At 42.7% G+C, this 23,571-nt stretch overlaps 1 long non-coding RNA gene across 5 annotated transcripts in view; it reads right to left on the reverse strand.

Annotated features, from left to right (window-relative positions):
• LOC142603190 (uncharacterized) overlaps window positions 1–23,571 on the reverse strand; it is a 246,655-nt gene that overhangs the window by 131,088 nt on the left and 91,996 nt on the right. Inside the window, exon 5 of one of the 5 annotated variants that reach the window (XR_012837074.1) lies at window positions 4,866–4,991. The exons of the other annotated variants lie outside the window; for them this stretch is intronic. This is a non-coding gene — a long non-coding RNA (uncharacterized LOC142603190). The remainder of the gene's footprint in view (window positions 1–4,865; window positions 4,992–23,571) is intronic. 5 annotated transcript variants of the gene reach the window in all.

Consider the following 23,571-nt stretch of genomic DNA (forward strand, 5'->3'; position numbering starts at 1 on the left):
AACAACAGGTACTTTGCAGCCTATGCTGTGGGAAAGGGAAGAATAACATAAAAATGCTCAGGCTTCTAAGATTTCACTTGTTTATTTTGAAGATAGAGCCTAGCCACGTTATTAACAAAATCTCTAGAAGACCAAATACACACACCTGTATTTTGATTATTATGATGTACAGCTTCACTTCTGTGTCAGATTCCTGCAATGTTTAATACCCAAATTAATAAAAAATTCTGACTCTTCATCAGTTCCACGGAGCCAGAGACATGGTATTCCTTGTAGCCCTGCAGAATACGTATTTTGCCCAAAAACCTATTCCTAAATATAAAATTAAATAACTAGTTCATTGGCATTCCTGTGCTAAAGAAAACAAGGTTAGTAATTTACAGAAGTTGCATGAAGAGTAATAGCTCAGAAAAGCCCAGTATGAAATAAATTAAGCCTACACCTTCATGAAAATCGTTAAAAGGTAGCTATAATGATATGCCCAGGAATTCTCATTCAGATAGGCTGAGCAGGAACCCTGCCAGGTGTTGAGCCACCCTTATCTCAAATAATTAATACTGCAGCACTGGGTAAGGCCGTGCTTTGGTTCTGGAGAGATGCCAGCCAGTCCGCTGGCACTACTGCCTTTGAGAGTCCGATGGAATCCAGAGGCAGGGGGAAAATGGACTCCCGCAACTCCTGCAGAAGAGGAACACTTTGATTTCCTTCACTGGAGGCACCTGTGTGCTTCCTCTCTCACGCTGCTTTTCATCACTGTCGGCAGACCCGTATCATCGTCCTTAAATCACGCTTAAAGACTCAGCTTGGGTATGCCGCCCACAGGGACCGCAGAAGAGCCAGCTGGGGTCCCGTGAGCTCTGGTCCATGTTCACCACCACCTTCTCTACAGGCCACATTTTTGCCCACCCTCCGTCTCCCCAGGTGAGCATGTGTCCCACCTTCTTTCACCTTCAGATTACAAATACAGCCACACAAGGCTTTTGCTCCCCTGCTCTAGCAAGGGCTGATGCTTTCGCTCTCCTTCAGCCTCCAAACCCTTCCACATCATCTGACACCTCGGAGGCATGACCTTGCACCATGGTGTTATCATTCAGTTCATCTGTTCGTTTTCATCACTCTATTTGCGTATCCTTATCATATTATGTATTATTCCGTACAGAATTTTGCAGCCAAGAAATGTATGGATTAAGTAACATACATGAAAGAGCATTACGAAATGAAGGTACATCATCCTCAGTTGTTCATATTAGCAATACAAATGGCAGGGTGAAAGTGGTCTATGGCAGTCTAATTTCCTGATACCTTTCAACCAGTTACTAGGAGTTTGGGGCTTTTTTAAAGCTTAATAATAGAAAGCAATATTATTTGTACACTTAGTGGGGAAAAATAAACAGTGTAACTTTGAGTGAAGAACTTAAAATGATACACATTTACACACCACTTCAGCTACCTGAAAGAGTACTGATTAAATAGAGTCACCACTTCCAAATTAAATTTCTTTTCAAAGTATTTAAATATAAAGTGGGCCTCCACAATGTGTAGCAGTCTATACTTATACCTAAATGGGTTTCATATTGAAAAACAGTGAAGTAGCACTCCTGTATCAAGATGAGGATTCCAGAAAACAGCTACTGCCTTACGTCCTGTTTCCAAAATAGAAAGATAACAACTCATCTTGTTTAGGAGAAGAATGATGGTATCAGTCATAAAATATTCAAGTTTATTTTTAATCCTGATGTGATAGTAAATGTGAAAGGATTGCTGAAAACAAGCTCTAGCAATCAGCTATTTTTATACGAGTTTTGTGCCACGTGGTAATATTATTTGGTTGTGGTTTACTATCAAATTGACAGCCACCTCCTGAGGATCTCCACTAGCGTTATGAAGATTTATGGTCGTCGTATTGGTTTGATTAACTCGAATCCAAAACCAAGACAAACTTTTCTGATTTGGTCCGACTGTTGCATTGCTCTGTTCTTAGTTACAGTGACAACAAATGAACGCTGAGGATATTTTTCTTAAGTCATTTTTGTGTGTGACTAACTCATGAAAAAGCTTTCAAGGCACAGCCCAGGTAATTGGGAATCTCAGCAGGAAGGAGGAGGTTGCAGAGGAATATTGACACACAAATAGGACATTGGTCAAGAAAGTTCTTTGAAGATCATTTCCCCGGTGCTCAATATCAAGCTCTGTTTCTGTTTACTGCTGAATATAAAAGTCGTAACAGCAGGCACCGAGATCCCAGCGAAGCTCCTCTCCTGCCTTCCGGGGGAGAGCAGGGCCCAGGCGCAGCACAGCCCTCCCTGCCCCAGCCCCACGCCACGCTGGCAGAGCTGGCTTTGAATTCAAGTGCTCCTCATCGTTTAAACCGCATCTGCCTTCAGGCTTTGCCCTTGCAAAGCCTTGACACTCCGGAGAGGAGAATGGTCCGTTCACCCCCACGCATCCCTGGTTTTGTCTACAGCAGTGCAGACCAGGAGGAGACGTGCAGAGCGGTGCAGTTGGTGCTGAGGTCCTGCCATCCACAACACACTCATTTCAAAGGGATTTTTCTTCAAACTAGTGCTGCCCCTGACCTGCAGACTGAACGGCCTAAGTGGTTACAGCACAGGAGCCGTGCTCCCAGAGCACAGACCCCGTTGAGCTCCATCCGAAAGAAGCTCGGTCCGCACGCTCCTGACGCCTCCTGCACACCCACCGGAGCGGCAGCGAGGACTGAGATCCATCCCAGAAGCACGCTCCTGCTCCGAACTGCGATGCTAATGCAGACGTATCAACTCAAAAATACATCCACGTCTGGTTTTCATTACCAAAACAGTCTGTTCAGAATGGGAGTCGTGAACAGCGAGACTTCAGCGCTCAGAGCGCTTTGGTGGCAGCGCTGCGGCGGGGTAGAACTGCAAGAGTTTTAGCGCGAGCAGGAGCTGACCTTCCGAGCAGCTGCCGGGACTGTCTCCCGATCTCTGGCCCATCCCGGCTGGCTGCCAAACCCACTGCTGCCTTCCTCGCTCGCTGCCGGGCTCCCGCCCTCCTTCCCTCTCCCTTTCCCACTCCGTCGTCCTGCAGCCAAGGTTACTCGCTTCACTTGCTCAAAACCCTGCGGCTCCCAACACGCACGTACGTGGCAGCAGCTTTTGAACTTTCCTTGTTCTGTCTGAAACTGGTTGGTATTTATCTCCTTTTCATAAAAAAAATGGATGCTGCAGGTATTTGGTAAGAGAGGGAGAAATGCCACTTAAAAGTCAGTTGCTTTACATGGATGCGGCAATAAATTAAGTTGGATTTTTGCCTTCGTCCTGTTTTCTTTACGCTTTTTTTGCATATTTGCTAGAACTTTTTATCCGATCAATAAAATAACAGTTAACCAGTTGGAGATTTGGAACTACTGTTGCTCGGCTTTTCCTGCCAAAGCTCTTTTTAGGTACCAACAAACATAAAGGGGGAAAAAGACTCACATTTGCTGTTCTGGAGAACTGCCAAGCTCCCAACAAAACCTCACACGTGCTCCCGAATTCCACATCTCCCTCACTGCTGTGCAGGCGGTTGGCCACTCTCTGTTGCATTTAAGTGGTACAGAGCTCAAAAGAGTCTGAAAGAAGAGATGTATAAAGGGAATATGGCCTTGCGCAGCCCCCAACATTACGTAAGCCCCAAAAACCCTAACTGAAAGTTGAGTGGAGAAACCCAATTTCCTTCCTTTTATCTGTAAATGTATCCTTCACAGCCTCACTAGTGGATTGACAAAAAAGCACGCACTATTGTAGCGATAGAAACAAATAAACCTTCTCATATATTAAAGATTTGTATGTCCTATCCATGAAGGACTGAGTATTTTTTGCCGAAGGAGAAACAACTGATAGCCTCAGCGCACAAATACACAACACACACACAATGCAGCAGCTCGCGGATGCACAGACATCCCCGTACGCAATCCATACGATGCATCGGCATTGAAGGCACAGGCTGAGGCAACCCTCAAACGAAACCACCGCCTGTTGTAGGACAAGGGTTTGAAGATCAGCAGCTACCAGAAGGCAGCTGCTTCAGAGCGTACCGAATTCCAATGCCACCACGCCGAGCTCCCTGGGTGCTGCTTACAGACTTTTGAAGAACAGTGAAGGTGGTGGTGTATAGATGCCATACGCCACCAATCTGTGCACAAGAAAGTAATTATAACGTATATAATTTCTGTCCTGCAAACACATGACAACAAAGCTACGACACTACAGATTGGAGTGCTTTCACTCCCACCAGCATCAACAAGAGCTGCGCGTTGGGCTTTATGCTGGTGCCTGTCCAGTGTGTCCCCCAGCCAGCTAAAGGGACCAGTAACCTGGCTCTGTCATTAATAATAATCCAATAGTAAAGCCAAAATTGGATGGGTCAAGACCAGACAGGATCGATTACATGCAAAGTAAAATCAAAACTCTTGTCAAGACACTCAGAGGATGTTTACATGGCATTTTCCAAGGTCTCACATCTGCATCCCATTTTTGATGCCTTCTCATTTTGGCTCTTCCCACAGTGATGGGAAGTTTGTGCATCACAGAGATCAGAAACTATCCAACAGAAGAAATACTTATTTTTGTGTCACTACCACTATTTCATCTATAAATCTATAATGGCATTCATCTTCTGTTTATGTAACAACAGGCAGGTTTCCCTGCTGTGGCTGTGAATCAGAACAATACGCTACTTGTTTCCACGCAAAAACTCCGCAGGGGAAACGCACCTTACGCTCACGTCACTGGGTGTTTAATGTGGGGGAGTTGGGCTTGGCACATCACAGGAACAGACGCTGGGATAGCTTTCTAATTAAAGGGATGCACATACTGACAGGTCCTTTAGGCCTCATTCTTTTGTACCTTAAAGGTAATAATATGGGACAGCTTCGGGCACGCAGATTGCATTACTGGCCCGATTCCCACTCTGCTGCGTTGACGTTTTGAAGGAGTGCGGTGTTGACCCAGGAGCTCCACAGATCTTCAAATCTGCAAAATCACTGCAATTAAGAGACATCCCAATGGTTATTAAAACAATCTGAAAACAGAGAGAGAGATTGGGGCAGGGGAGGGGAGGGAGGCGAAAGCGCTTTGCTTAAAGCGGAGTGTATCCAATAGAAGTATGGCATTTTCACAAAACCGTGATTGATTTGTTTTTTGGGTTTTGGGGGTTTTTTGTATAATCTTGCTGCACATTTAATAGGGCATTTCTTTCACCACCGCCCTGGAGCCAGCACAGCCCCTGCAAGCAGGTGCAAGCGCAGAGCCTCCCCTGTAACTTCCCTGCAAAGAACGGCCTTTCGGGGTGCGTATTACATCATCATCGCCGCGCAAGACCCAACAGGAGGCCCTTCCGCCCTGCAGTACGGACCTGCCAAAGGGCAGCATGGAATGCGAAGGCTGAAGGCAGGATCCTTCCTCCAGAGCTGCACTCCGGGCGCCGGTCGATGCCTCCCCTCCCGGCAGTGGTAACAGCAGCTCCGCCTGAGCGAGAACTTCCTTCCCGGTAAGAGCTGGGACTGGCTGCGCCACCAGTGAGCCCGGCACAGCGTGGCGAGAGTCCACCATTCAGCCTCCGAGATGCGCAGGCACGGAAGACGTGGCACAATTTGGGGTTTTTTTATCACAGATTTCACGACTTTCTCTTTAGCTCATGACCTTACAGGATCAGGCTATTTGGGAAGAAGGCCTGGACTCCAAGACATCTGTTTTCAGATCAGGTGAGATCAAAGGAGAATTATGCTCAAATCAAATTTTAGCGACTACAGGCCCACAGGAAAAAGAAGATATGGAACTTGGTATTCACTCGCCGACTCATCGAGTCTGGGCCTTGGTAAAACTGGCAAAGCTTCGTTAAACACGTGGCTTCCTAAGGAAGGAGCAACAATCTCTTGTTTGGCCACTGGATCTGGGGCTTAATGAAACAGCAGATTGGAAATCTGCTGAAAACACTAGAAATTCCCACAAGAAATTCTTTTTAGTCTGAACTGTTCTAGAAATAATTCATTATAATTGATAAGAATCCCATTAAAAAATAGTGAAGCCATCTCGAACTTTTAGTTAGAATTTAAAGTAAAAATTCCACCTGCAATCAACACAAAAGTCACTCCCAATACCGAGCAAATACAGAACAAAAGAAAAAGGCAGATGAAAACGAGCAGCTGGTTGCCTGAGATCAGCCAACTGTGAAACTAAGCATTTAAATGTTTACAACCCTAATGGTTTTTGCTCGGAAGTTTTCTGCATTGTCTACAACATGCTGAAGGCGGCCTTGAGCTACAAGCAAATGAGCTACAGAAATGGCTGAAAGTCAATCATCAGAACGGGGTACCTAACACCCAGCCACACACGTGGCAAGTTTTTAGACTCTGCTGGTCATAACAAAGCTGTAACACGGGGAGCATCTGGCCGTAGTTAAAATGAAAGCCTGGAGAAGGCTCTGCGTAAATTTAACCCTACTCATTACGAGAGAAGGATACTACAGACAACACAACTGCTTCACTTCTCTATTTGACTTCAGAGCCTGTTCACGACTTTTTAAATCTCTCTACTTTTACTTGAAACAATCAGATGAATCTAACCCCAGAAAATAAACAGCCCTTTATCTCCAGCATCCCCAGAGATCACAAACAGCTCCGCGTCCTTGGGGGGATATGAGCAGCTAACGATTCACCCTTCCTAGGGTGCAAAGCAGCTTAATTAACAAAAAGCAATGCTTTTACAGAAGTTGCTTCTTCATTCAAGTTAATGGTGCACAATATTACTAGTCAATCCTGCACACCAGCCCCATGGACAAGCCCTGCACTGACTTCCCTGGTGCTCTCTTCCCATCTCAGCAGAGCAACCATTTCCACTGGTAAAATGCATCAGTTCAGGTTTTCTACACTTTGTTGCTATTCCACCTCTTCTGATCTTACACAAAACACCCACTCATTTACCATTCCTCTGTGGGGCTGAACGGCAGCATTTCCATCTTTTAATGATCTTGTATATTTATAACAAAACTCTCAATGTATTTACACAGATAGAAAATGAACCAGGAAATATAAGAAGTACTTGCATTATAATATCCTTGGGTCTCACCTAGAATCTCAGTTCTATTTTATCTATTCAAGTTGCTTTGTTTGATGATATAGAAATAAATTTAACGGCAACAAGTTTCCACATCTATAGCAAGTGAAATCCTGTGGCATACATGAATCATTTTAATGTAAAATTTAGTAGAATAAAGTTAATTGAAGGTCACCAGTTTGATTTATTTTTTTTTAAATAATGTGAAATGCCTCCACTGTCTATCAGCATGGGGGAAAATAAGATAATTTTCTTAAAGCTGATGAAATTAGCATGAGATAAGTAAAGGTTAAATGTCAGAATGGAGACTGGAGGCTTAATCTTCCTCCAACATACAGCAGACCAGCAAAAAAGTGAAAAGAGGTATATTTAATCAAAAAAGGGGCAAAAAAGACCTTTTGAGTCAAAAATATGCTTGCAAATTAAAACAGATCGAGATCTTCGTCAAAGATTTTAAGGTTTCCAGTTAATTATGACTACTCAGAGATCAGCCTTTTTTGCAATGGGTTAAGCCAATGAGATGAAGCAAAATCAGTTATTCTAGAAAAAGCCAAGTTGCGCTGGGTGAACAGGCGGGTGCGGAGAGCAGTGAACAGCCTGTACTACTGGAGCTGAGCTCCGCCGCCGGCAGACGTACCCCAAACCCGCCGAGAAACCACCAAATCATAGAGATGCCGGGGTTGGAAGGGCCCTTTGAGGATCATCTAGTCCAGCTCCTGCCATGGGCAGGGACATCTTCCGCTAGATCAGGCTGCTCCAAGCCCCATCCAGCCTGGCCTTGGATTTAACTTCAGCATCATCCTCACAAAAGCGCGAATGAAGCAGGCTAGGAAGAATACAGTTATTTTGAATGGCATCTTTCACACAAAGCAATCTGCAAATATTTCAGATTATAGTAAGTTACAGTTAATATAAAGTGTAAAGAAAGCATGGAAGAAGCTGAAATATAAAACAAGAGAATAATTTTTCTAGATAAGATCCTCAGTGAAACATAGTTAATGAAGCTGAGAAACCAAAGTAGGTTACTCTATAGATCACAAAGAGTTCTTCCATAAGCAGATAGAAGGTGTTAGAAGAAAAGAGTACAACAATGTAACATTTCTAAATAAATACAAGTGGAATCTAAGTTTTATTATTGCATTTCCTTTTTGACAATAAAAATGGGTTGTGAAGAAAAAGAATAGCCTCATCGTTATACTGGCTGCTTTTATCTCAAAGAGTAGGCACCAAGATTTTATCATATGCATTTAATATTTTTCATAATTTCGGTATTATCTGTATGAGCAGCCGCTCATCCTATCATTGTTACTCCCGGGAGGCACCTGCAATTGTGCGAGTGGAATAATTTACCATCACATATGATAAGCTAAGTGCTTGGGGATGTGGCATTTGTACCAACGGCATCACCACGCAGACTGCAGCTCAGTTCAGAGACAGATGATGTGATTTGCATGGTGCTTCTCTCAATGACACTACTCAATTTCACTATTAATTAATAATTATTTACTTAAATATGAGAAATGTAAGAGACCGAAGCAGTGGTCACAGAAGCCCAAACCAGTAGCACCTGCAGCAAAACCATCCTGAAATAACCTAGTAAAGACAAAGCTTGTGGACTATGCAGGAGTGACTTTTAAATCATGACGTGAGAGGGAGTGACGTCTTTTTTTTATTCTTTCAACAACATTCTAGTGGAGAACTTTTGTATTATCAAGTTTCATTAAGAATTATTAGAAAAACAAGTATGGATAGAATTTAATGTGGCATTATAAACTGACTGAAGTTTTCAAAAAGTAAAAATATGTTAAAGTCAAGGGTTTCCATTCCATCAAAATACCTTTTCTAGACGAGTGCAGACCACCAGCACTTCCTGGCCAATGCTGGTAAGACATGCAAATATCCTACCAATCCATATTTTTATGTTCAATAAAAGTCATTTGCTTGTGTAAATTGTATATAAAAATATGCACAGAAAAATTCCTGTGTCATCAACTTTTACTTTATATTCCTCTCAAAGGGAAGGTTTTTAGAGAATTTCCGATACAGAGAATTGCGAGAATCCCAGGACAACTGCCTGTCCTATCTGTTTCAGACTAACCTTAAATAGTCCTTTATTTGGTATACCATATGCTTCAATCTCTCTGTCTGCCACCTTCAGCTTTGAGTTTCTGAGCTGCAGAAAATAGTATGCTAACTAGCAAGAAATCTGGTGGTAAAATCACGTTAGATTTCTCTCCCCAGAGTGGAGTAACGTCGGATTAAAAGTATACCCCAAAGAGCCTTCATTTTAAAGAGCATAAACCAACCCCCCCCATAGGCTAAACACATTACGCCTCATCACGTTGATGTCCTTTCAAAGCAGGAGGGGTCTGTACGCGGGCTAAAACCCACGCGCTCCTTCCTGACGCTCGGCCAAGCAGGGGGCTGCGCGTGTGACGGAACGGCAGGGCCGTCTGGGAATTCTGGGAACGCCAATGATGGATTGGGCTGAATTTGTCCAAACTCCCAAGTTCAAAAAGAGTAGGCTGCCGTTAAGTGAACGTGCTACGGATAAGAAACACACCAAGAGGAAAGCGTGCGTGTTGCCAAACAGTACGTCAGCTTTGAACGGTTTCACCTGCAGCAAGGGAAAGTCCGTCATTCTCCACACCTCACCTTATATCCCTCCCTAGCGCACACGGCAAGAGACTGCGGGACCAAACAACCTCAAAGTTAGGAAAACCGTACTCCTTGAGAACCTCTGAATAGGAAAAGGCTTTTAGCTCCCAGCCCCAGGCTCTCATTCAAGCACCCTACATTTCTCCAAACTGTTGTTAGCACTTTGGCATTGAAGGGGTAATTCTCTCATCTTCCATTGCAGTGACTTGAATTGCGTCAGTGATGGCATCGTTGCCTTCAGAAAAGGTGATTGTGTCTCAGAGACGGTCACCAGACCAACACCAGCTTCAAAACAGTCTTGCAGCAAGCAAAGATCATGCAGTTTAAATTTCTGCGTTATGGGGAAAACATGATTAAACTTAGCACTGCCTCTTTCTCAGTGGTAGAAATCTCTCCACAATAAGATAACTATTTTCAAAAGCTTTATCAGAAGAAAAAGGCATTACCTTATGTCCAGCTCTCTTACAATCTTATCTGCCTCTGGAAAGCACAGATTAGTGGATGCATTTCCAACACCACATCCAGCCTCAGCGTCTATGCCGCAGTCAGGACCCTGCGGACTCCCCACCGCTTTACATCACGTCAGGACTCAGAGTGCAGGACTGGCCATTAACTACCACGCGCAGAGAGGTCCAGCACTGTTCCGCTGCAGGCTGGGTTTCCAGTTTTGCTGCCACCTCCGGTACTGATCCCGCACAGGAGCACGGCCAGGAATCGCCCGCTAGTGCTGCTCCTTCCTCCAGATACTGCACCCTGACACAAAATGCACTGAGGCCAGCAGAAGTCTCTTGATTTCATCACTGGAATTGGCATCGAGTTTGGTAGTAGGTTTCACCTCCAGAAATAGTTTTTGCAGCTCAGGCAGTTCATTTCCTTCCCAAATTGTTTGGCAGTTGATCAACTACTGCTGCTATTAAAAGCAAGCACTTGGTGACGGATGATCCAAGAGCTGGTTAATTGGACAGCGAAATAGTTTAAGCACCACATTGCTTTGTATTAGGACTAACTGAACATTTGCAGTTTCGTATCTCGTCATCTGTGAAATTAAAGGATGGGCTCGGCCCATTTGGTTGGCACCCCACCCAACGGCACCGCAGCACCCCGGCACGGCAAGGGGCTCCCGCCACCTCTCGGCAGACGCGTTACTGACTCGCCGCTCTCCACGACACCCCCGGGGACGCTGATGGGACCTCGTGGAGAAGCTCGAACCCCCCTGTGCTGGTGCATTCGTTCTATAAATACACAGAGACCTTCAGCCTTCCAGGCTGTCTGGAATTTGTCATCCACACAGTAATTCACTCCATTTTAACAAAAGCCTAGGAGATGAATAACCTCTCCTTCATATTCCCTGAAAATGAGAAATACTCTCTTTTTAAATTATTCATGACATTATTATTATTAAAAGTCAAAGTGCCATTGAATGAAATAACATCTTAAAAACATGACTGCATTAAAAACAGAATGCCAGAGTTTTATAAAAACATCTGTCTCTCTTAGTCTATGTTGAATTACAAGAGAAATGAGTCTGAAATCATGCTTGTAGCTCATGACAAAACTCCTCTCTGAAACACAAATCAATACATGATTTAATTGTGTTTTATTGCTGCTTTTGCTTCAGTCTGGGGTCAGGAAAGACCCTGAGAACATCCTGTTTGCTATTTTCCCAAGTCATATTCACTCAACATGCACCTGGTTTTTAATTCCAACCTTCACGTTTTCTCCAGCTGCAGGGCAACAGGGAGACTGAAAGAGCAAGCATGTAACGAGAGCGAGCCATTTATTCTCTTTCTGGATGGCAGCTTGTTGAAAGGTTCCTCCTCTAAGTTTGTCTTCTGAAGATGCCAACAAAACCCAGATGGAACCAGCAGAGCTGAAATGCTCCTTATGCAGAAGTGTTCTGTACCATCAAGGTGGCTCAGAGCACAGCCCGCGCACCTTTTTGCTAGAAATGCTATTTTCTGTATGGCATGGCTTTGGACCATCACTGTAAGCTTCAGGGGGAAAAAAAAAAAAAAAGAAAATGCAGTTATTTCATCAATACTAGACTAAGAATTTTTTGGTGGTTTTTTTTTTTTTTTTGCTTTCTTCAGTCAACATGCTTCGAGATTCATCAAACATTGTTTCAGGGTTGAGCAGTTGTTTTTCTCGCAGACCTATAACAGACTGATTTCCAAATACACAATATTGGCTGATGTCCAAAGTTATGTGCATTAATCCCGGTGAATAAATTCTCATCCAGTATGTATGGACCCTTTCAATCTCCTGGCTTTTTCTAACAGTGGAAGAATTTCTGAAAATTCTTAGCCTCAAGATAGAAATCTAGGTTCATGCTCTCTATCTAATCTCCATCTTCTACTCTACCATTCTAACCTCTCCCTAATATCAATCCAAGGAGTTGATGGCTCTGTTTTGACTTGTACTCTGGAAAATAGCTATAGTTCAATTAGAATCAGCAAGAATTTTAAAACTAGAAACTAACACGTTATTTGAAAATGAACTGCTGATTTTTATTCTCTATGGGTCTCTAAGGACACATTCAATTTTTAGAATATTTATTTAAAGTTTTAAAAAAAAGCTGAAATGGATTTTATCTTGTAGGTTGGAAATGTAGTTTAAAGCTCAATTGAAGGAATTAATGGAAAACCGTGTTTCAGCTTGAGGTTATGCATTTATCCAACCATCCTTCCCCCAGAAGTCTCGTAGGCGCAGAGCTGAAAACGGACCCTCGCTCCTCTCTGTCATTCTCTGCTGCTCCCGCTTGTTCTGCAGCATGAAGTCCGACTGCTGTCTTGCCTTCTCCTTCAGGTCTGGTATGGGTACGTTCATCTCTCCACACCAACAGATCTAATGACTTCCAGGGGAAGAAAAAAAAAAAAAAAATCTGTCCTAGACGCAGCTGGCCCCTGCTCCTGAGTCTGGTTACCACAAGCACTGATTTGCCATTTCCCAGCACTTTTCACTGGTGATTAAATCTGTCCATTGCAGAACTTTTAGGCAGGCATTTATTTTTCAGGATACATAAATAAAAAGATTTTAGAAATTAAGTAAAGCTATCAGAAGCTCCCAATTACATGAAAAAAAATGGCACCTGCAGAATTGCATGGCAAGATAAATCTACCCAGACGTGTTTATTATTTCTTAGTAAACAGACATGCTGGAAGCAAAATTACTGCTTTCTGCAAACAACCAAAGGATTTGTTTAGTAAGCTGAAAGCAAAATAGACAAATTTGCCTCAGTTACATTTATACGAAAGTTTACTTGAGTCCTAGTGTGAATCTCACAAAGGCACATCACCCTTCATTTCCACAGCCAGAATAACAGGGTCTCCTGACAACAGGCTTAGGTCCTACCAAAAGCCATCTGCTTGAACAGAACTGAAGATCCATCCCCAAGGCACAAAAATTGCCTTTTGCACTTTCTTTTCTTGCTTAATGGCTATAAAAAACCCCCCACCCTGTATTTCAAGAAGCATTTTCCTCCATTATGCACTAATGGTTAATTCACCACACTGACAAAAGCACTACTTAGAGATCAATTTTACAGTTGGAATTGAAAAAAGTATGAAGAACAATCACTCTATTCAAGGCATTACTGCAGAATGAGGAGCTTGGTTTAAAGAAGTCCCAAATTCAGAAGATTATATAATTTACTAGAAGAAAACCCCACCATTCTATATGTTCAAGAAATTCTATACTGAAAGTATACGGACTTGAATACATAGTCATTGCTAACACCATGGCCAAACCACATCCCTCGAAGAGGTGTAGTTACCAATGCTGCACATAATACACTGAATTAAAACCACCATGGCTTAGCAGGGTCCAAATGTAAAGGTAGGAAAGCAGCACGGAGAACCACACTGGTCGCTAGCTAGATATATGTGCTCCCTTTCTGGTTTGGTTTTTTTTTTTTTTTTTGTCCCCTGTGCTGACACCTGCCTTGCTACAATTACCTTTCGATTCCCATTTTCTGAGAAAATCGGGACCTAGAAGTTAGTTTTGCAGCTTCATCTATGCTCAAGTACCACAGAGAAATTAGATATACCCCCTTTTCCTAGCAGTATGACAAGTCTAAATCCATCTGTAATCCAATTATTGTTCCAATACGTATTGTCCTAATACTTACCAGATAAAACTACAATACATTTTAAAAATACATAAATCAACGGTATTACTAATACTTGCCTTGCTCCATTTGCAACAACCAACTTTCTGAGGAAGTCAAGGGTACGATAAATCTTTACAGTGATACTCATGAACACGTAAACCAAGCAGCCATCGACGCGCTTGCTCCAACACGCATCCCTGGAGGGATTTTGTACAATGCTGCGATGATGGGAAGAGTACAGTGACATTCCCTTTAGGGTTTTCATGTATATGGCTCCCCTAAAAAGCATGCCTCTTGCCCCCCTCTTTCTTGCAGTGACACACAGGAGAGCTCCTGCACTTGCTGGATGCTGGGGTGACCCGTCCCATCTCCTGCAGGCACTCCTCCTCCGCAGCCTCCCCGCAGAGCCCTGCACGACCCGCGCTCCCGCTCCACGGCCTGCCGGGCACAGCAGTGTCCTGCAGAGTGCACACGGGATAAATGAAATGCCTTCCAACTCAGAACTGTCAGACTGATGGCAAACTCCGGAGTAAGAAGAATTAGGAAAGCCCCACAGAGCTGGAGGTTACACAGCAACAAAAGAAATAGAAAGGAAAACACAGGTTGTCGGGAAGAGATGGAGCGTGAGAAAAACATCCGATGAGCTCTAACCATCCATCATGGGAATATCACCACATCACTCAGTTTTTGTATCGGTACAGAGAGAAATAAAGTATCAACGCAGTAAATTGCTCTTGCAGAGCTACATACCTTTGGTCCTAGTTTCTGTCTTGGCAGATCAACTGAAGCCTTAACAAAGTATGCCCACCCAGCAAGAGTTGGAGAGTATCTTGTGTCCCTTCCAGCTTTAATTCAAATATTTCATGTTTTCACATTCCCCAAATCAGTTAATTTTTTCTGACATACCTGGATATGCAATACTGTCATACAGGATAAATAATTTCCTTTGCATATTTATAAACAGTTTGGATTTTACTCTGAGACATGAGAGCATGAAGTCAGAGAAGCTACCTAGACAGTTACTGTATTCGCTGCAAAGAAAGTGAACTGAGGTCTAACCACTATTTTTCTAACAATAATTCACCAGAAAATAAGATCATCAAAAATCATCACCATTAATGCACAATTTTGTAATAAACTGAGTACTTTTTCACTGTTGTTTTCACGGATCAACCTTTGGAGCAGAAAGACGAACACAGAACAACTACCAGACCCATTCAGAGCGCTGGGTTTCTTTACGGGCAATTTTCACAGTACTCCCCACTACAGTATCTGAGATCGCCGATACCATCGCCAGTGGCTGTAGTCACAAACAAGGACAGAATGCGATGCTGCGGTGATCTGTGATCCAGAACATAAAAGGGGGGGAGGTGTGAAATAAAATTAAATAATTCGTCTGTCAGATGGAGAAGGATGAGAACAGAAAGGGACTAATCTGGTATTTCCAAGATGCAACACCAAAGTGATTCAAAAAGGGACTGAACTTCACAAATGACAATAAAGTGGATTATGCCAATATTTTCCCTCGGTTTTGACTAGAACATATTTCTATGAGCACATTTATTCAATATTTTCCTCTCATTAAAATAGCTTTACTACAGCTGTATGATAAGGAAGTCTCACTAAAAGAACATGACAGTGGTGTTTGTGAATTGCAATATTCTGAGCAGAAGCTTCACCTTTTAGCAAAGCACAGGGCTAGGTGTCCAGAAACTAAAATCCTATTCTTGGCTCTTCCACAAATTTTCAGGAAGCTCTTTCAATTTTCCTGCTTTGGTTTCCCACGGTGTGAAGGAAGGCGTCGCACCTACTCCCCAGCTATCTGAGCCTCAGCCTGCTGCGGCGGAAAGTGCCGACTGCGCGGTACCGATCACCGAATGACGGCGAGTACCGCTTCCCGAGCTGAGCCTCGGCTCTGGAACCGAACAGACGGCAGGACCAGCATCACGTCACACAAACCTAAAAAACGTCACAGGGAAAATATTTTCTTCCTGTTTTCTTTCCAGGGATTTCAATAACAATTCCCAGTCCCGCTACAGACTCGCACCTCAGCACTGATGATAAACCACAACAGAGCTGTAACGCACACTGGGCGTTATCACAGCAGACAGTGCACTGCATGCTGCATGAAAATTTATTCTAGAGATCACTAATTTCTCTTCAGTTACTTCCCAAAAGGTTACAGTCTACAACTATCCTAGCCCAATTAACTGAAGAGAAATAATCGACACAGAGGTTAGCTAAGCACTAGCTAGCTGGTTGGGTTTTTCTGACGTATCACCAACTTACCTGTAATACTCCTTCACGTTACCACCGCATCTAAGTCTTATTGTCAGCAAAGAGAAGGTTTTAGCGCTGCACTCAGCAGACACGTAGCATGTTTTAATAGCTAGTTATGGAGAGCTTCACTTGTGGTTACAATCTGCTACCATATTAATCTTGCCCCATAATTAGCTGCCTGAGGAAAATGTGTATTATTCAGAGGACCCAGGTGCAAGAAAAAATAGCTCCACAGGTATGAAGCTCATGATTTATCTCCCTTCCAAAACAGAAAGGTGAAGTAAGGCATGTCCCTTGCTCCATTATACACAACTGACAATTTTGCTCCGCACAAAGTGCAGCACTGAAAGATGAACGAAAATAGGCCTGCAGAAAATCAAAACTACTTATTTCTGATACAAGAGAACAGCATGAAAAACCTTGCACTTAAAGATCTCCACCAGCAAGTCATAAAGAGGCTGCAAGGTACTGTACAATATTTATGAGTATGAGATATATACTATAGATTAATTCATAAATTCTCCATACATAATTTATAGTCTATTTACAGAGTAAAACAGTCATCACAGCAACCGCCACAAATGCATTCACTTAAACTTAAGGGCATTTGTAATGACTGCTCAGAAATAAGAGGGCTGACTAAAACACACAGGAGTAGAAAGAAAGGAAATGCATTTTTAAGGCAGTTGATGCGCTATAAATTTTTAATGCTCTACAAAATCTTTCATTTAGTTAGAAATATTTATATAGTATTAAGTACGTTATTCCAATTCAGAGTAAGAAATTAGTCTTAACTTGTTTTACAGAGCACTTCGATTTTCTTTCTTAAATTTTATTCTCACACTAATGTGCTTCAAACTGCGTCTCAACAAATTTGTACCAAAGCAGCACAATTTCTCCATTTCCTCAAAAATCCTCCCTGAACACGACTATTTTTTCTCTAGTTAGTAATACAAAGCAGTTGTACATCAGTTTTTTAGGTATCGTGCAATAAATCTGACGACCCAAGTTTGAACAGTTAGGTAATACACGCAGGTGTAAGGTACAGTTCACGCATTTGGATGGAACTTAAGACCCTTAGTAAGTAACATACTTAAGTATGTGTTTGCAACCTGGAAATAAAAGCAGAATTTGCTGCACTAACGGCAAGAAAGCAGTGTGCAGTGACTGCTACAGTTCCTACACGCTGGAGGGAGACAGAATTTATCCGGCTCCAGCTCGAGGCGTCACTGCTGCAGGGCAATTAAAACAATCAGGCCTTTAGTTACACATCATTCCACTGTTTCCCCATAAATTAGCCGCAAGATCAAAGCCTTAAACGCTACGCTATCAGACGTACATGCATATTTATTTACTTACATGTATTCCAAATTTCCATAAAAGGTACAGGGAATGTTTCTTCGGGAATGCGTACGATGTGCTTACCCCTTTGTGAGCTGGTGTAAGGCACAAGCTGCGAGAGGATCTCGTTACCAGACAGCATGTTTCCCATTAGGAAAAGAAGATGTTGAAAAGCAGCAGCGTTGCCGTGAATCACAAGGCCCAAGATACACAATTAGCTTTTCAGGTTTTGGGTTGAATTACGGCAATAAATGATGCTGTATGCCTTGGCACAAAGCCAACGGATCTCCTTCCTTAACTGAACAAGTTGTCGATACAAAGTACAACACTATCCTCTTTTTGGTGATAGTTTTTGTTCTTTAAATGTCTTCATGATGTTCCTCTGCACACATACAAAGATTTTTAATTGCTATTTAATATTATTGCAGTTGTCAGAATCGGAGGAAAAGTATTTTTTTTAATTATTCTTTTTAAAAGCCACATCAGCTTCAATGTTACAGCTATAAAAATGAGGGTTAGGGATGGGTTAGAGGGTGTAATTTATCCTGTGTACAAGATCGTGAATTACTGAACATCCAAGATGCCCCATTTTTAGCACAGGCTCCCCAGAAATCTGCCATGACCCCACAAAACCTACGAGAGCTGCCTGGTTCTACCAGTGATGCTGTCATGTCCTTGACGAGCTCCGTTATTTAGATTTTGTATGAAGAATTTACAGTTAATTACTAGGCTTAAACCTATTTAACTCATCTGTGTTTCAATCATTTAAACTGTCATTTTGGACATGTTTGATAGCAGATCAATTGCTCATGTTTCTAATACTAGGTTTGCTGAGATCATAAATCTTCCAGTGTGGCATTTTTCTTTCTCCTAGTGACATTTTAATTGACTTCCATGGACAAAGCTTATTTTATGTATTTCAGCTTCTTTAATTGCTGATCACTTTCCTGGTTTTCTTTAAGACAATCATATTAAATATTAGGTTATTTAAGAAGATTCGTGAGACTTACCATTGAGAACCGTGCTCACAGTTACAACTGAACTACACTCTGGTTCAGAAACTCATCGAGCAAGAACTTTGAAACTTATTTTGAACATGGTCCCCAAGTCACACAGTTTCATGGTTGGGAGCCTGAGGATTATGTAGAAGAGTAAATCTGACACTGCTTAACGTATGAAAAGGACTAGCCTCCACCTACAAAATCTGTAATTATGTGTGATTTGCATTAATCCCTAAAAGGAAATAGAAATCCCTAAAAGAAACAGAAAAGCAGATTAGGAGGAATATTCTATTGACAGTACCTCAAATGATTTACGTCAATTAAGATTACTCCCATGCTCTCATGAAACCACCTTTCACTCCATCACCGAGGAAGGAGGGGACGTTGCCTGCTCGGACCTCTCAGCTCGAACGCAAAGCAGTACAATTCCATTTCCCAGAGAAAGAACGACCTGTCTTAAAGTTTATCCAGTGAAAAGTCCATTACATTCCACACAGCTCCAAAGTGCAAGCTTCAAAGCTATCAAACAGCAAAAAGAGAAAAGTCATTTTTCATTATACTTTCAAGATGGTGCTGAGATAAAGCTATTAAACTGAGTGCCTGATATATGCAAAAGGTTGAACTATTCCAAAGCAAAACCACGCGTACCCCTTGCACTGCGACTGCAACGATCAAAGGTCACTGATGATGACAGGAGTCAGAAATTGTGCTATTTTCTTTCGAGAGAGCCTGAGAGCATGAATGCCGATACAACTTTGAGCCACGTTCTTAATGTAAGGGTAACATCTTCAGGAATATTTCTGGCAATTGATGAATCATTTTGCAAGTCAAGGCAGAGCAGCTATCATTAAAACCACCTTGCTGTTACTCCAACAGCCTGCCTTATTAAGAAAGCTGCTTCGGCTCTCATTTTCCAATTCATAGTTGGTGACTCTGGAGCAAAGATTTTCCCAACTATCAGAGGCTTAATTTGCCCCTAGATTTCAGCAGAGCTTAATGCTGATCTACAAAACGTGTGGTAGAAGAAGTATCTGTGCCATCTGAAAACACGTCATGTCTGGATATGTTAAAAGATGGCATAACTTCTCCAAAAGCAAGGCTGGGCTCACCACGACTCACTGGCAAAAAGCCACACAAGACCACGAATCGAAGGCATCCATCCAGCAGCGGTGTAAAATTTACGGCCGGGATAACCACAAGCGCCTGCTCAGCCATGGAGCTGACAGCTTGCCAACGAAGACGCTGGGTGACGTAGCAGGCCGTACGCAACTTCCCTGTGAAGGATCAGCGCTCACCTCGCAGAAGCTGTTCCCACCAGCCAGCCCAGGGAGCAAACCGCTACCGTCCACATATGAACCTCACGTGGATTACCTGTGTACTTGTGAAAACCGCACTGTAATGGTTGTCCTCGAGGAAAACTAAGAAAAAGGACTAATAAAATGCAAGAATATTTAACTGGCATATTGTTAGGGGAACAACATTAATTGCCAACTATAATACACTGAATAAATTAGCATAGCCAACAAGGTGAGGGCTGAAATGCATTATCATGTACTTCACACTGACTTTTTAATTATTCAGAAAGCAAATAAATTATTTTCAAGCTTACATTTTCTTCTGTTTCATGTCGTCCTTGTGGCTTTTAAATACATTTAATTTTTTTCCTTCTAAATTCAAGTCTACCAATCATAAGTAATTCAGCTTTTTTTTTTCTTTCTACAGAAGTATATAGAAGGGACCAGAAATCATTGTCTCACCTGTAAGATCTGCAAGACTTCAGTCATATTTGTAAAACCCAAAACTTTAAAGCCTTTAACACCACAAATACCACCTTTGGTGGATTTAAATATGATTTACTGATTTTGAGCTACTCTACTCAAAGAAGTAGCCAACTTAAATCCAAATAACCATAATGTGGCTTGGATCAGTTTGACCGTATTTTAAAATGCACTTTTTTTTTTTTGAACCGTCAGCACTTTGAACTTAACAGAAAGGCCCATCACTACAGGCAGCTTTGTTTCTGAGACAGGTATCTCCCCACTCTTCCTTTACCTATAATTCACAAGCTTGTGCATATCTATCTCCAGTTCCCCCTTTCAGTCCCATTTATAAAGACTATTTTTAGCCAGAGCAAATGTCAATGTACAAATAAAATTAAAAATGCAATTAACATTACCAGATATAATGAGATGTTTAATTACCCTTGAAACTAGGCCTTGTGAAGATCCAATAAACTTTCAAGTGCTTTTGTTACCAATCAAATTAACCATCATAAAGAATATCGGACTGTTTGCATTACCCACATACAAGGGTCTAATAGTCAGGACACCAGAGCAAGGAAAAGATTTTGCTATTAACCTAGTGGAGAACGTTAAAGAAACTTCAGTTTTTCTCCCATCATCCTCTACCTGCCAGAAGCAAAGCCCTTCAGAGAGGACATTGCCCATGGAAGCAAAGCCCTTCAGAGAGGACACTGTCCCCAGCAGGTCTGGCAGCACCAAGCACACCGTGCCCCGGTCTCTGCTGAACCTGCTAGCCATGACCGTACTGCTCCAACACAAGGAAGGAGAAGCTGTTCCCAAAACACCCCAGGTTTTTTTTGAGAAAACATCTACATGCACTAGAACTCGTGCCAACCCGCTCGCCTCATTTCAGAATGCAGAAAGCCCTGACAACACTGCAGGTTTCTCCACATCCCACCAGAAGGATACAACTGCAATTTTTCACTTGTGGAACTGCACCAGAAAGCAGTGAAGTAATTCGCCGCAGGCCCCATGGCAAGGTAAGATATCAAGCCAAGGTAGGAATCCGTATCTCTAACCGTCAGTCTGCGGCCCTGAGGTCCTGTCCCCATGGAGGCGTTCCACCACGCCAAAAGAAACAGCCCTGCTCCCTCCCCAAAACACCCTGGAGCACTCTCCTCCAGGCTGATGGAGGTGCGATCCAACCAACTTTCCTTCCGTTTCTCTTCTGCGCGTTTTGCAGGTCCCAGCTGGCCAGGAGATGCTCTAACACTCGCAGGCTCGTTCCTTAGCACCTCAAACCCAACAGCAGTGGGAAGTGTTGAAAATGATACTGAAACTGTTCTCAGTCCTAACTCTAAAAAGAGATGAGAGAAGCTTGATAAGCTGTAGAATATATAAAATAGTCCAAGCGCTGAACAAAAATACTTTGTACTGAACCCTAAAACACTGGAGTGTACCACACTGGAAGCAACGCTGCCAGATCCACAAACCTGCATCGTCCTCTGGAACCAAAACTCCAGTTCACAGCACAAGCCGCTGGTGCCAACCGACAGTAGTGAGCAAAATAAGTTTGCATTTAAAAAAAAAAAATGGATTGTACAGTATTATCTTTAATAAAAACCATGATCTTTGTATTAGTGCAAAATCTTTAAATGTTACGACTAACAAGTGTCAATCCATCAAGAGATTTTTTTAATTTTGTGCACATTTTGGAAAGAGAGAGATTCAACAGGGGCTGAAATCTAAATTGTTCCTAAAAAATAACACCACAAAGGAATGAAAGAGCATGTGGCCAATTTTTAAAACCACGTAACAACTGTGAAAGGTAGGTTGGGCTCTCCTGGTTTGAGTGCTGAGCGCCTCCCCAGCCTCTCCCCTCTCGCAGACGCACCATCCCCACCTCTGTGCAGCGTAGGTTCTCCTCCTGTCCATTGGGTACGGCACCTTCACAAAGGGCCAAGGGATTAAACCAATGGCAAGTTGGTCGGCCGCACTGAACCCTTAATAAACACACCAAGTCAGGTGGGACACTACAGGTGGAACGCTTTTTTTGATCTAAAGCTATCTTCTTCAAGATAAATTGTGAACGGTTGGAGTTTCTTTTAACACTTCCTAAATATTGAGACACTTAAACTGACAGACTGGAGAAGGAAACTCTGCACCACGCTGTAGTTACACTGTACCAGGAATGTCCTCCTTTCCGAGCAAGAAGGTATTTCATCACCGTGCATATCTAGCATGCCGCTTGTCTGCGAGGCCACTGACAACAGAGTACGGTAATTGCAATGATGGCAGTGACTCTTGTGACATAAATACATGCTGTTTTAAGAGAATCTAAAGGAGCTATGAAGCATCCATCAAACATTAACTTCTGTAATTTCTATCATTCTGGGTTGCATTTGGTTTAAGTGGCCTGAACTAAGTTCACATAAAAATATCAATGAAAGGCTCCAGAGCTTATCCATTCACTCAAATAAAAGAAAAAAGTTAATCAAAATACAAAACAAAACAGCTTTGTACTGCTCTACCAGATTTTAGTTCCAAGCAAATATCTGTCATGTAAGGTTAGATTAGTCTTTACAACCGTGTTTGTCGTAATGGAGATCCTGACAGGCCCTTGACTATAGTGGCAAAAAAATGGCAGCACAGTAATGACTTTTCATCTTTGTTAAGATAATCTTCCTGCAATTGTGAAGCTTTTAGCACAGGATAAAATGATAGCCTTGAGTAATTCTCAATTACAACATAGCCTGGCATTTCTCTGCCATTTCACTGAGCACTTCCACTTCATTATTTGACAGCATCGTTGAGTCACTGAGACGGGGAGGGAGGATGACCTCTGGAGATCACCTAGCCCAACCCTCCTGCTCCAAGCAGGGTCAGCTGCAGAGGCTGCTCAGTCCCATGCCCGGTCAGGGTTGGAATTTGTTGCTGGGGGACACGGAGGCTCTCACCAAGATGAATTCCTCCCCAGTAGAAGAGCAGCTCTTTTTATGCTTAAAAGAGAGGAGAGTAGGCTGAGAAGTACCAAACCTGCTTTCACAGCTGGCGATCCGATGCTCAGGCCACATGAACCTCATGCAGGAAGTCTGGCAAAGCTTAGGACCGAACCCAAACGCGCTGAGTTTTAAGGCCAGCTCATCAATTGCTTCTTACGTTCTTTAATTCATAGTAGATACTTTACAAAACAACTAGCAGGCATAAGACCAAATCTCCTGAGTTTCACAGTGCCCTATTCATGATTAACTTCTCCTCGTCGTGGCACCTATTTCAAACGCAGACTTTTCAGAAAAGAGGCCAGGCTGGCAGCCCAGAACCTCTGCAGCTGATTTCCTGTTCTCACCTAAGGGCAACGTTGTGATGAA

Source organism: Balearica regulorum, chromosome 10, assembly GCF_011004875.1.
Source record: "Balearica regulorum gibbericeps isolate bBalReg1 chromosome 10, bBalReg1.pri, whole genome shotgun sequence".
Lineage (NCBI taxonomy): Eukaryota > Metazoa > Chordata > Aves > Gruiformes > Gruidae > Balearica > Balearica regulorum.